The sequence below is a fragment of the Muntiacus reevesi genome, chromosome 5, assembly GCF_963930625.1.
Source record: "Muntiacus reevesi chromosome 5, mMunRee1.1, whole genome shotgun sequence".
Lineage (NCBI taxonomy): Eukaryota > Metazoa > Chordata > Mammalia > Artiodactyla > Cervidae > Muntiacus > Muntiacus reevesi.
Genome location: NC_089253.1, coordinates 4,119,545 through 4,131,243, shown reverse-complemented (window position 1 = coordinate 4,131,243; position 11,699 = coordinate 4,119,545).

Sequence of the window (11,699 nt, the reverse complement as noted above, 5' to 3'; positions counted from 1 at the left end):
GGAGGGCCCATTGTCAGAATGAGATGAAATATTTGAAAACTGCTCATTTCAGTGTTTGGCACATCTTGCTTTTAACAAATGGGTCAGTTTTGGTTCCTGTCCTATGAAACCTCCACGTCCATCTCCTCATTGGTGCCTTTACTATATTTTTCCATGTGGAATAAACACCATTACTTCTTTCTAAAGTAGATTTTATCCAACCTTCTTGAAGAGGTTTCATGATAAGTTATCTTTGTTTTTCTTCTTTTTTTCTAATCTCAAATCTCTCATCTCCAGCATATGGGCTGAGATGTATCTGTGGCCAAAGGTTGGTTTTGGATCCCTTTGCCAGCCTGTGTGCTGTTTGACTGGATACACTTCTCCATCTCCCTCAGTCTCAATCAGGTCCCGTCTGCCTTTCGGGGACTCTAAAATTGTTCAAGTCTTATGGTGTTTGTGTTCCTCCTCACTGCTTCATGTCTGCTGATTTGGTTCCTTGATTATCTACTTCTTAACTGTCAGGCTATGAGATGTATTTACTTGAACGTGTCCTTCACAATGCCACGCTAATTGATACTGAAAAAGTACTTGCTGATTGATTCAACTGGAAAAAGACGCAGCAATAACCAAGTTTGGCTTTGTGATGAATGCAATACCTTTACCAGTGACCTTGGCATTAGAGGTACCACTGTCAACACCATGAAAAAGTATCAGAATGGCAATTGGAAAATCCTAAGTAACTAAGGTTTGGATGGCGAAGAGTCCCTTTAGAATCCTCATTCTGGGGTTTCTAGGGAAAATAATAAATAAAAGAAGTCTTCTGAAACGTTTGAAAACTTAATTCAAAGGACAAGCTTTGACCCTGAATTTCGGTAGCTTCATGAACTTGATAAACCATATCACTTCCCAGAAGTCTGGATTCTACAAGCACAAAATGGCATAATTATATGTGCTTTTGTTTGACAAAGATCCAAAAGTAATGTGCATAGAACATAATTCAAAACTATAAATCACACAATGTAAACTTAAGGTGTTCTATAATTTTTCAGCCAAAGTTTAGCATTTGCATGGAATGTGGGTACTGAAAATACCACTAGGTTAATAGATTGCAGCTTCAGTAATGATGTAGATGTTAATGTTCCAAGATAAAAAATGAACTTAGCAGCCAAAGCACTTAATAAAACATGTATATTATATCATAAATATTTTAGGGGGGGTGATTTACCATATTATTTTAGTAGGAAACACTGTAACATGCTTAATAGTTTGTAGCTTACATTGTGAAATTGAAATTCAAGGTTAACTAATGGTAATTATGGGGAAAATAACCAAATTAACTGCATTATACATTTCCATGCTTGAGAGAAAGGCACAAGGACTTTTTATTTCTCTTCGAAGTGAAGGTTTCTTGGAATCTAAATGAACAAACTCCTGTAAAGGTTCTGAGCACATGTACATGCATGTGTCCACCCAGAAAACTAAATCAAGCATGATCAGGGGTTGTAGGTTTTGCAGCTTTGTAGCTAAGAATACAGGTCAAAATTCTCAAAAGCAACTTTTTAAAAAAAAATTTATTTGGGTAATGGAAGTCCAGGCTTTGAACAAAACTGTCATAATTAAAGCAGATCTGGGAATGAGGTGGGATCTGCCTCAGCAATCTGCTGATGGGAAGGGGCAGGGGCCAGGATTAAGTGGAAATCTGAATGAAATTTCACATCCAGAAACTAACCTTGTTGATAAAGAGTAGTTGTGTATAACTTACTGGGTGAGAAGTTGAGATGGAGGGCAAGTTTTTGTCACACTTTATGAAGAGAAAATGCAGTCCACAAAGCAGTAAGTATCAGAATCTTCTAGCCACAAATTCAGGAATAATGATAGTTCCAGATGGTCAATTTACAATTAATCCATTCAACAAATATTTATCAAATGCCTAAAGCAGATAAACTGGTGAGGAAAAGGACATAGCCTTACTCTCATGGAAGATATAATCCAACAGGAGTGAATATTCATCACACAAATAATAGTGTCAATGCAAAATGGGTAATTATTATAAAAGGAAATTAAATGACTCCATGAGAATTTATGTGTACGTGTGTGTTGGGAATGGCAGGTAGTTCAGGAAAAACTTTTCTGAGGAAATTTTTAAGCTAAGTTCCTCAATTATTGAGATTGAGGAAAGAAAGGTACCATTACAAACAACCTCAATTATTAGTGGCTGAACTTATGTAAGGTCAATATGGAAAATCCTGGTTGAGAAGTATCACTCCTGGGCATATGTCCTCCAAGCAGCAGGTAGGCGACCCAGGCTCCTAACATTTAACAGTTCTGCTACTTCAATATAGAATATTCACGAAATGAAAAGAAAAAACTTGGAAATGGCTCACACACTGCAAATTGCCTCACCCCAGAGTGACATATAACTATACGTATGTGTAGTGGGAGAATGAATTTTAGCTATGTCCCCAGAAAGAGTACATGAACTGAGAAATTCCAGATGTACAAGCTGGAATTAAAAAAGACAAAGGAACCAGAGATCAAATTGTCAACAGCCGTTGGATAATAGAAAAAGCAAGGGAATTCCAGAAAACTATCCACTTCTGCTTCACTGACTATGCTAAAGCCTTTGACCATGTTCAGTTCAGTTCAGTTGTGTCCGACTCTGCAACACCATGGACTGCAGTGTGCCATTTGACCATGTGGATCACAACAAATTGTGGAAAATTCTTAAATCGATGGGACTACCAGAGCATCTTACCTGACTCCTGAGAAATCTGTATGAAGGTCAAGAAGCAAGAGTTAGAACCAGACATGGAACAACAGGCTGGTTCAAAATCGGAAAAGAAGTATGGCAAGGCTGTACTCAGCCTCAGATATGCATATGACACCACCCTAATGGCAGAAAGCAAAGAGGAACTAAAGAGCGTCTTCATGAAGGTGAAAGAGGAGAGTGGAAAAGTTGGCTTAAAACTCAACATTCAAAAACTAAGATCATAGCATCCAGGCCCATCACTTTATGGCAAATAGATGCTGAAGCAATAGAAACAGTGACAGACTTTATTTTCTTGGGCTCCAAAATCATTGCAGATGGTGACTGCAGCCTTGAAATTAAAAGATGCATGCTCCTTGGAAGAAAAGCCATGATCAACTTAGACAACACATTAAAAAGCAGAGACATCACTTTGCTGACAAAGTCCGTATAGTCAAAGCTATGTTTTTTTCCAGTACTCATGTATAGATGTGTGTTGGACCGTAAAGAAGGCTGAGTGCCAAAGAATTGATGCTTCTGAACTGTGGTGTTGGAGAAGACTCTTGAGAGTTTGCTGGACTGCAAGAAGATCTAACCAGTTCATCTTAAAGGAAATCAGTCCTGGATATTCTCTGGAACAACTGATGCTGAAGCTGAAACTCCAATACTTTGTCCACCTGGTGTGAAGAACTGACTCCTTGGAAAAGACCCTGATGTTGGGAGATATTGAAGGCAGGAGGAGAAGGGGACAACAGAGGATGAGATGGTTGGATGACATCACCACATCAAAAGACATGAGTTTGAACAGCTCCAGAAGACAGTAAAGGACAGGGAGGCCTGGTGTGCTGCAGCCCGTGGGGTCAGGAAGAGCTGGACCTGACTGAGCAGCTGAATAACAGCAATCGTCTTTACCTCCTTAGCACCTATTCATTTATTCAGTAAATATTTCTTGGGCACCTATTATGTGCCAGGCCATTCTCTTTGCAAAAAGATCAATGGTAAAGCCTGATTATAATCCCATTTTCCTTGAGGGAAGACAGAAACTTAAGCTGGAAATTATGAGTTTCAATAAGGATATGTGCCCTATATTATCCATGTCACTTAAGCTCATGGCACACATGCTTGTCAAATTGTTTAAACTCTAAAGAGCTGAGAAGTGATCAATTTTCAGAAGCCATGAAGGATGTTAATGAATCGTATTACAATATTTATACTGGTCATCAATTCACCAGTTAGAGATAAATGGAGGTGAGAGGGCCAAGGACCAGGAGTAAGATTTTCCAAGAACTAAAGATTAAATAAAACACAAATAATAAGTTAAGCCAAAATGCAAAATAGAATGTGATCCTTTTAGAGGATCCAAAAATGGTCAAAGTATAAAGAGGTTAGGAATACAACCTGGCTTAAAAGCAGAGCCTTGGCTATTAAAATTAGATAAAGGAATAAGTCAAACAATAAAGTCTAGACAGAAGACAAGGTTGGATGCCCTGAACCTGAGGAAGATAACTCTAGAAGACAGGGAAAATAAATACATGGAATATAAAGGCAGATAGAACAAAATATATGGGCAACCAGTAGGCCACATAAATCTGTTATTTTGAGGATTCTGGCCAGGATTCAAGTGAAGAATAAATGTGGTTTCAGTGACTTTTCTGAGGGTGGCATCTTATACATATCACCAAAGGACAAAGAGAAAGCATGCAAAGCATGGTTAATTGAAGAAAAAGAAAAAAAAAAGGCAGCAGAGTGAATCTCTAGTCTGTTACTGATTTCTCGCAGAACTCTGATTACCAATATCTTGTTTACTCAGAAATCCTTCCACCAAAATCCAATGACTATTACAACCAGCATCCATTGGGAAAAGCATCCATTAGTCAGTTTGTAAACAACTACTTTTCAGTTTCATATTTTCCAGAGTCCCTGTTCATTATTGGCAATTATTTCTATATCTTCTGCCTACTCCAAAAAATGTATCATGGCTTTACGTTAGATATAATTTATAACACAATCAAATAATTAAAAAGGAAAATGAAATTAAGTAATTACAGAAAAGAAAAAAAAAGATTAGATCAGAAATTCTAGGCTAAGCAAAACTATTACAAATTAGAAGTGGCTTAAACGGAAGAACTAAGTAGGAGCTAAAATTTACCAAAGAAAATTTAAAAAGTCAAAATCAAGCTTGAAAATTTCCTTAAATATTTCTAAATGATCAGATACTAGATTCTTCGAAGCTCAAACTCCATTTTGTTTTCTCTTCCCTTTCTTCTCAGTTCATTGACTCTCTTAAACAAAAACTTTTTTTTTTTGCGTTGCTTTTCAGCTACTTACTAACATTGGTTATATAAACTCCAAAAATTTCTTTTCCCAGGTCCTTTCTCCAGACATTTTTCTTTTTTTTCCTAGCGCTTCCACTCACTCTGACCCTACTATTCATTTCTTTACTTTCTTCCTTGCCCAATAAGATTCCACAATCCATTATGTAATCATTCCCTTGAGAAAATAAAATGCTTATTTTATCCAACTCTTATATAAATGTATGCATATGTATGTATGTTTGCCTAGAAATACAGAATTTGGGACATACATGTTCATGTTGCATATAAACTGGCCATTCACCTCTTTATCTGAGCTCTGCTATTACCTCTTAAGTACCTTTCATAAATAACTTTAATTGCTTCTTTGAATTAAGTCATTCTAATGATCTCTCTCTGTCTTTTTAGGACTAGATGTCCTTAGATCTCTTAGACATTTTCCCTTTTTTTTAATCAGACAAACAACTTACAAAAAGTGGTGACTGGAACAAACTTAACCAGATCAACAACAGGGAGGTAAGCTAGGAGTATGAATGAAAAAGGCATTTAAAGTTAAGGAAATAAGTAGGAAAATGCACAGAAGCATAAGACCTACGGCACATCAATAAAACTATTGACACAGGAATATAAATAGTCACATTGACTTCTTTATGTAGGTATTCACATTCTCTGGTTCTACTGGGAGTCTAGAATTAAGTCACAAAGTATCTTCTTGTCTAACAAAGAGACATTAACTGAGCATCATTATTATAAATAAACTTCAACTTTACTCAATACCAGAAGAATGACTAGTATATTTGCTAACCAAAACAATGCATCCTATTAAACAACAAAAGTTGTCTCCCTGACATACTCCCTTAATATGCCTTTAATGATTTAAGGAAAAGAGAATCAAGATAATAGAAACAAGAAAAGAGCAAACTGGAGAACAAAGCGAGTTTATTACTGTTATTGTGAACTCCTTAACTTTGTCACTTCCAGTGCTATTCAGTTCTTTTCAGATCAAATAACAAATGGACCAAATAAAAGTTCTATGTAACTAATGTCTTCCCCCACTGGTTTTGTTATTGTTGTTGTTCACCCATTCAGTTGGGTCCAACTCTGAAACCCCGTGGACTGCAGAACACCAGGTTTCCCTGTCCTTCACTATCTTCCAGAGTTTGCTCAAACTCAGGTCCACTGAATCGGTGATGCTATTCAACCATCTCATCCTCTATTGCCCTCTTCTCCTCATGCCCTCAATCTTTCCCAGCATCAGAGACTTTTCCCTTGAGTCAGCTCTTCGCATCAAGTGGCCAAAGTATTGGAGTTTCAGCTTCAGCATCAGTCCTCCCAATGAATATTCAGGACTGATATCCTTTAGGATGGACTGGTTTGATCTCCTTGCTGTCCAAGGGACTCTCAAGAGTCTTCTCCAACACCACAGTCTGAAAACATCAATTCTTTGGAACTCAGCTTTCTTTATGGTCCAACTCTCACATCCATACATGACTACTGTAGCTTTGACTATATGGATCGTTGTCAGCAAAGTGATGTCTCTGCTTTTTAATGTGCTGTCTAGGCCTGTCATAGCTTTTCTTCCAAGGAACAAACATCTTTTAATTTCATGGTTGCAGTCACCATACACAGTGATTTTGAAGCTCAAGAAAATAAAATCGGCCATTGTATCCATTCTGCCCCCATCTATTTGCCATTAAGTGATGGGATAAGATGCCATGATCTTGGATTTTTTAATGTTGAGTTTTAAGCCACTGGTTTTAATTTCAGCTAAACAGTGAACATCATTTAGTTGCTTATTACATTGAATCACTGAGGTCTGGGTGACTAAGCAAAGCTAATGTAGACATATGAAAACATCACCCAAGGAGTCATGGCCCTTGCCCTGTGCCCTCTCTCAGTAGGTGAGTTTGAAATCTACAAACCAAAGAGTGACTCATGGATTGATTATATTTTAGGTATTCTCTGCTAGTGCTACTCAAGAAAGGCCATAACTCCTTAAGTAACTACTGAAACATCATTCATCAGAAAAGTAAACCAAATCACTTCTTTCATAAAAACACTTTTAGTAAAGAGAAAACAGCAAGCTGAAAGTCATTTATCTTCCTAATTACATTGTGATACATTCTTGCATTTTCTTCTCTAACTTGCATACTGAGTAATGCTTGGCCAGTCTCTATCAGTGAGACATCTCTACCAGCTCTTTGCATTACAGAAATCCCTTCTTCTAATCATGTCACGGTTACTGCTCTCTTGTAGCATATATTCCTCAAACGATCTGATTTTCTTGCTGACCTGTGGCATAAGCTACCTTCAACTGCCATATATTTTCATCCATCATATGTTTAAACCACATGTTCTGATTTTTATTTGGGTGCCATTATTTTAAAAATAAATCCCTGTATTCTAGATTTCAACTGTGAAAATTCATCACAGGAAAAAATAAATGGCAACAAAAATTTAAAAAAATAAATAAATGTCAACAACAGAAAAGGAACAGAGCTAACCCTCTCAAATACATATAACACAGAAAAACATAGATTATTTTTTAAAGAAATGTTACTGAATTTCAAAATCAACAGCAGCAATAAAACTTCAAATGTTTTTAAAATCCTTTAAGAACAAGTACACTTTAACAATATATTTTTTAAAAAATGAAGCTTTTCTTGACATGAACAACCAAAATCTTAGTAAGTTGATTCAAATGAGTTGGGCTTATTTTTTAGATGGAATACAGAAGGGCACATACAGAATATTGTTCTTATTTAGTTGCTAAGTTGAGTCCTATTCTTAGAGATGCCATGGACTGTAGCCCGCCACGCTCCTCTGTCCATGGGATTTCACAGGCAAGAATCCTGGAGTGGGTCACCATTTCCTTCTCCAGGGGATCTTCTCTACCCAGGGATGAACCTTGCATCTCCTGCCCTGCAGACACGTTCTTTACTGCAGGGCCACCAGGGCAGATCACACACAGAATACACGAGAGCAAATTTAAACTGGGCACTTAACATTTTTAAGACAATAAACTCAAACATTGTCTCCTGACCTGAAAAGTTCATTATCTTCTCTTTTCTTTCTGCGTATGTTATATAAACATGTTTTGTTGAACAGCTTATTGTTTTGTAAGTTACAAACAATTCTCTACCAAGAAATCTTAGATAAAAATCTGGATTTAAAATATCTTATGAAAATGAGGAAATTTGAGCACGTTGGTTCTGCATTCCTATGTGGTAATAATTACAGGCTCTGGGAGTAGCTCTTCCCTTCAGAAAGGCCAAGTACTATCCAAAGTCCACCCTGCCTGTTTTCCTGACTCATTCACTCACTTGTCTTGCCACCATTGGCATTTGCATTGTGACCCTGTAATAAGGCTTTTATCACATAGGGATATCACTGTTTTCCTTTCTCTCTCAAGGTTGACAGTGAGATGACTTTGGGGAAAATCTATCTGCTTTGGAAAGAAGTGGCATGGATAGATTAGGGAAAATGTCTTGATAGATATCAGAGAGAGAGTGATACAGTCCCTCCCTCTCCCTCCCCTTCTCCTCCCCCACTCAAGCCTGTGCATATCACAGGATTTGCCTTTAGACTGCCTTTGGAATCAGAAATAGTAACAAGCACAGACTTAGGGGAAAATAAGTTGAGGAGCAAGGGGTTTGCAGTTTGGTTCCAATGTGGTTCAATGTAATTCATGCTAGGTTTGGGGGGAAATCTTCATTACAGGGAGTATAACTTTTTCTGGTCTGGATAAATCTCTCTCTCTCTCTCTCTCTCTCTCTCTCTCTCTCTCTCTCTCTCTGAGTCACTGGAAAAGCCCCTGATGCTGGGAAAGACTGAAAGCAAAAAGAGAAGGAGACAACAGAGGATGAGATGGTTAGATGGCATCACCAATTCAGTGGACATGAATATGAGCTAACTCGGGGAGACAGAGAAGGACAGGTGGCCTCGTGTGCTGCAGTCCATGGTGTCACAGAGAGTCAGACACAACTTAGCCATGGAACAACTGCAACCTATTCCAGAATGGTGTATCAGTTCAGCTCAGTCACTCAGCCAAGTCCAACTCTTTGCAACCCCATGAATCACAGCACGCCAGGCCTCTCTGTCCAACCCCAGCTCCTGGAGTTTACTCAAACTCATGTCCATTGAGTCAGTGATCCCATCCAGACATCTCATCCTCTGTCATTCCCTTCTCCTCCTGCCCTCAATCTTTCACAGCATCAGGGTCTTTTCCAATGAGTCAACTCTTTACATGAGGTGGTCAGAGTATTGGAGTTTCAGCTTCAGCATCAGTCCTTCCAGTGAACACCCAGGACTGATATCCCCTACGATGGATGGGTTGGATCTCCTTGCAGTCCAAGGGACTCTCAAGAGTCTTCTCCAACACCACAGTTCAAAAGCCTCAATTCTTCGACACTCAGCTTTCTTCACAGTCCAGCTCTCACATCCATACATGACCACTGGAAAAACCATAGCCTTGACTAGACGAACCTTTGTTGGCAAAGTAATGTCTCTGCTTTTCAATATACTATCTAGGTTGCTCATAACTTTCCTTCCAAGGAGTAAGTGTCTTTTAATTTCATGGCTGCAATCACCATCTGCAGTGATTTTGGAGCCCCAAAAAATAAAGTCTGACACTGTTTCCACTGTCTCCCCATCTATTTGCCATGAAGTGATGGGACCAGATGCCATGATCTTAGTTTTCTGAATTTTGAGCTTTAAGCCAACTTTTTCACTCTCCTCTTTCACTTTCATCAAGAGGCTTTTTAGTTCCTCTTCACTTTCTGCCACAAGGATGGTGTCATCTCCATATCTGAGATTATTGATATTTCCCCTGGCAATCTTGATTCCAACCTATGCTTCTTTCAGCCCAGCGTTTCTCATGATGTACTCTGCATATAAGTTAAATAAGCAGGGTGACAATATACAGCCTTGACCTACTCCTTTTCCTATTTGGAAACAGTCTGTTCCATGTCCAGTTCTAATTGTTGCTTCCTGACCTGCATACAGGTTTCTCAAGAGGTGGGTCAGGTGGTCTGGTATTCTCATCTCTTTCAGAATTTTCCACAGTTTATTGTGATCCACACAGTCAAAGGCTTTGGCATAGTCAATAAAGCAGAAACAGATGTTTACCTGAGACTCTCTTGCTTTCTTTATGATCCAGCGGATCTTGGCAATTTGATCTCTGGTTCCTCTGCCTTTTCTAAAGCCAGCTTGAACAACTGGAATTTCACGGTTCACATATTGCTGAAGCCTAGCCTGGAGAATTTTGAGCATTACTTTACTAGCGTGTGAGATGAGGGCAATTGTGCAGTAGTTTGAGCATTCTTTGGCATTGCCTTCCTTTGGGATCGGAATGAAAACTCATCTTTTCCAGTCCCACGCCAGAGGTCAGTGGTGGCGGCTGAGAGGAGCAACCCCACGTCCAAGGAGCAGCGGCTGCGTGGGCGCAGGAGGGTCAGAGGAGCTACTCCACATTCAAGGTCAGGAGTGGCGGCTGTGTGGAGATACCCCTTGTCCAAGGTAAGGAGCAGTGGCTGTCCTTTGCTGGAGTAGCCATGAAGAGATACCCCACGCCCAAGGTAAGAGAAACCTAAGTAAGAAAGTAGGTTTTGCAAGAGGGCATCAGAGGCAGACACAATAAAACCATAATCACAGAAAACCAGTGTGTGATCACACGGACCACAGCCTTGTCTAACTCAATGAAACTAAGAATGGTATATAAGTGACTATAATTTCAGATTCAGGTCCTATGTCCTAGCCAAATAATATCATGCCACTGCAATCTCAAGCCAGTTAATTGATTAAACTTATGGATGTGTAATTTTATCTGTGACCTATGTGATAATTAAGAACTGTTCATTATTAATTTCCACCCCTTTCATCACAATTATAAATCCATAGTGTTAACAATATAGAGAGAGAGACCTTGTTTCACCACCTTTTCTGAAGAGACTGGAAATTGGTATGCAAATACTGAATGAAATAGAAATGCAATTTCATCTGAGACAATGAACAAATGGCCAAGATTTATACCAAAGCAAAATATGAAGGATATGAAATTCTCAGGGCAGAATATTTGAGAGAGTGATGGTAGGAAAAAATTAACTACCAAACAGGAAAATAACTGTCATATTCTATGCTAGAAACTTTACATAGGTCATCTCATTTAATTAGCATACAACACCTAAGAGGAAAGTATGGTCATCACTGCAAAGATACACAAAAAGATTAAGTAATTGATTCATGGCCGTACAGCCAGGAACTGAAAAAATGGAATGCAAACATATAATTTACCTGACATTTAACTGGATTCTTTTCCCAGTATGGTGATTTAGTCACTAAGTTGTATTTGACTCTTGGAGCTTCATGGAGTGTAATCAGCCAGGTTCTTCTGTTTATGGGTTTTCCCAGGAAAGGATAATGGGGTGGACTTCTATTTCCTTCTCCAGGGGATTGTTTCCCATTATAATATGATGCAATAATTAGGAGATGTTACCAAGCAAGAGTTTTCCTATGAAACAAGTGATCTTAAGAATTACTACAGGTTCAGTTCAGTTCAGTTCAGTTGCTCAGTCATGTCTGACTCTTGGCAGTGCCATGGACTACATCATGCCAGGCATCCCTGTCCATCCCCAAATCCTGGAGCTTACTCAAATTCATGTCCA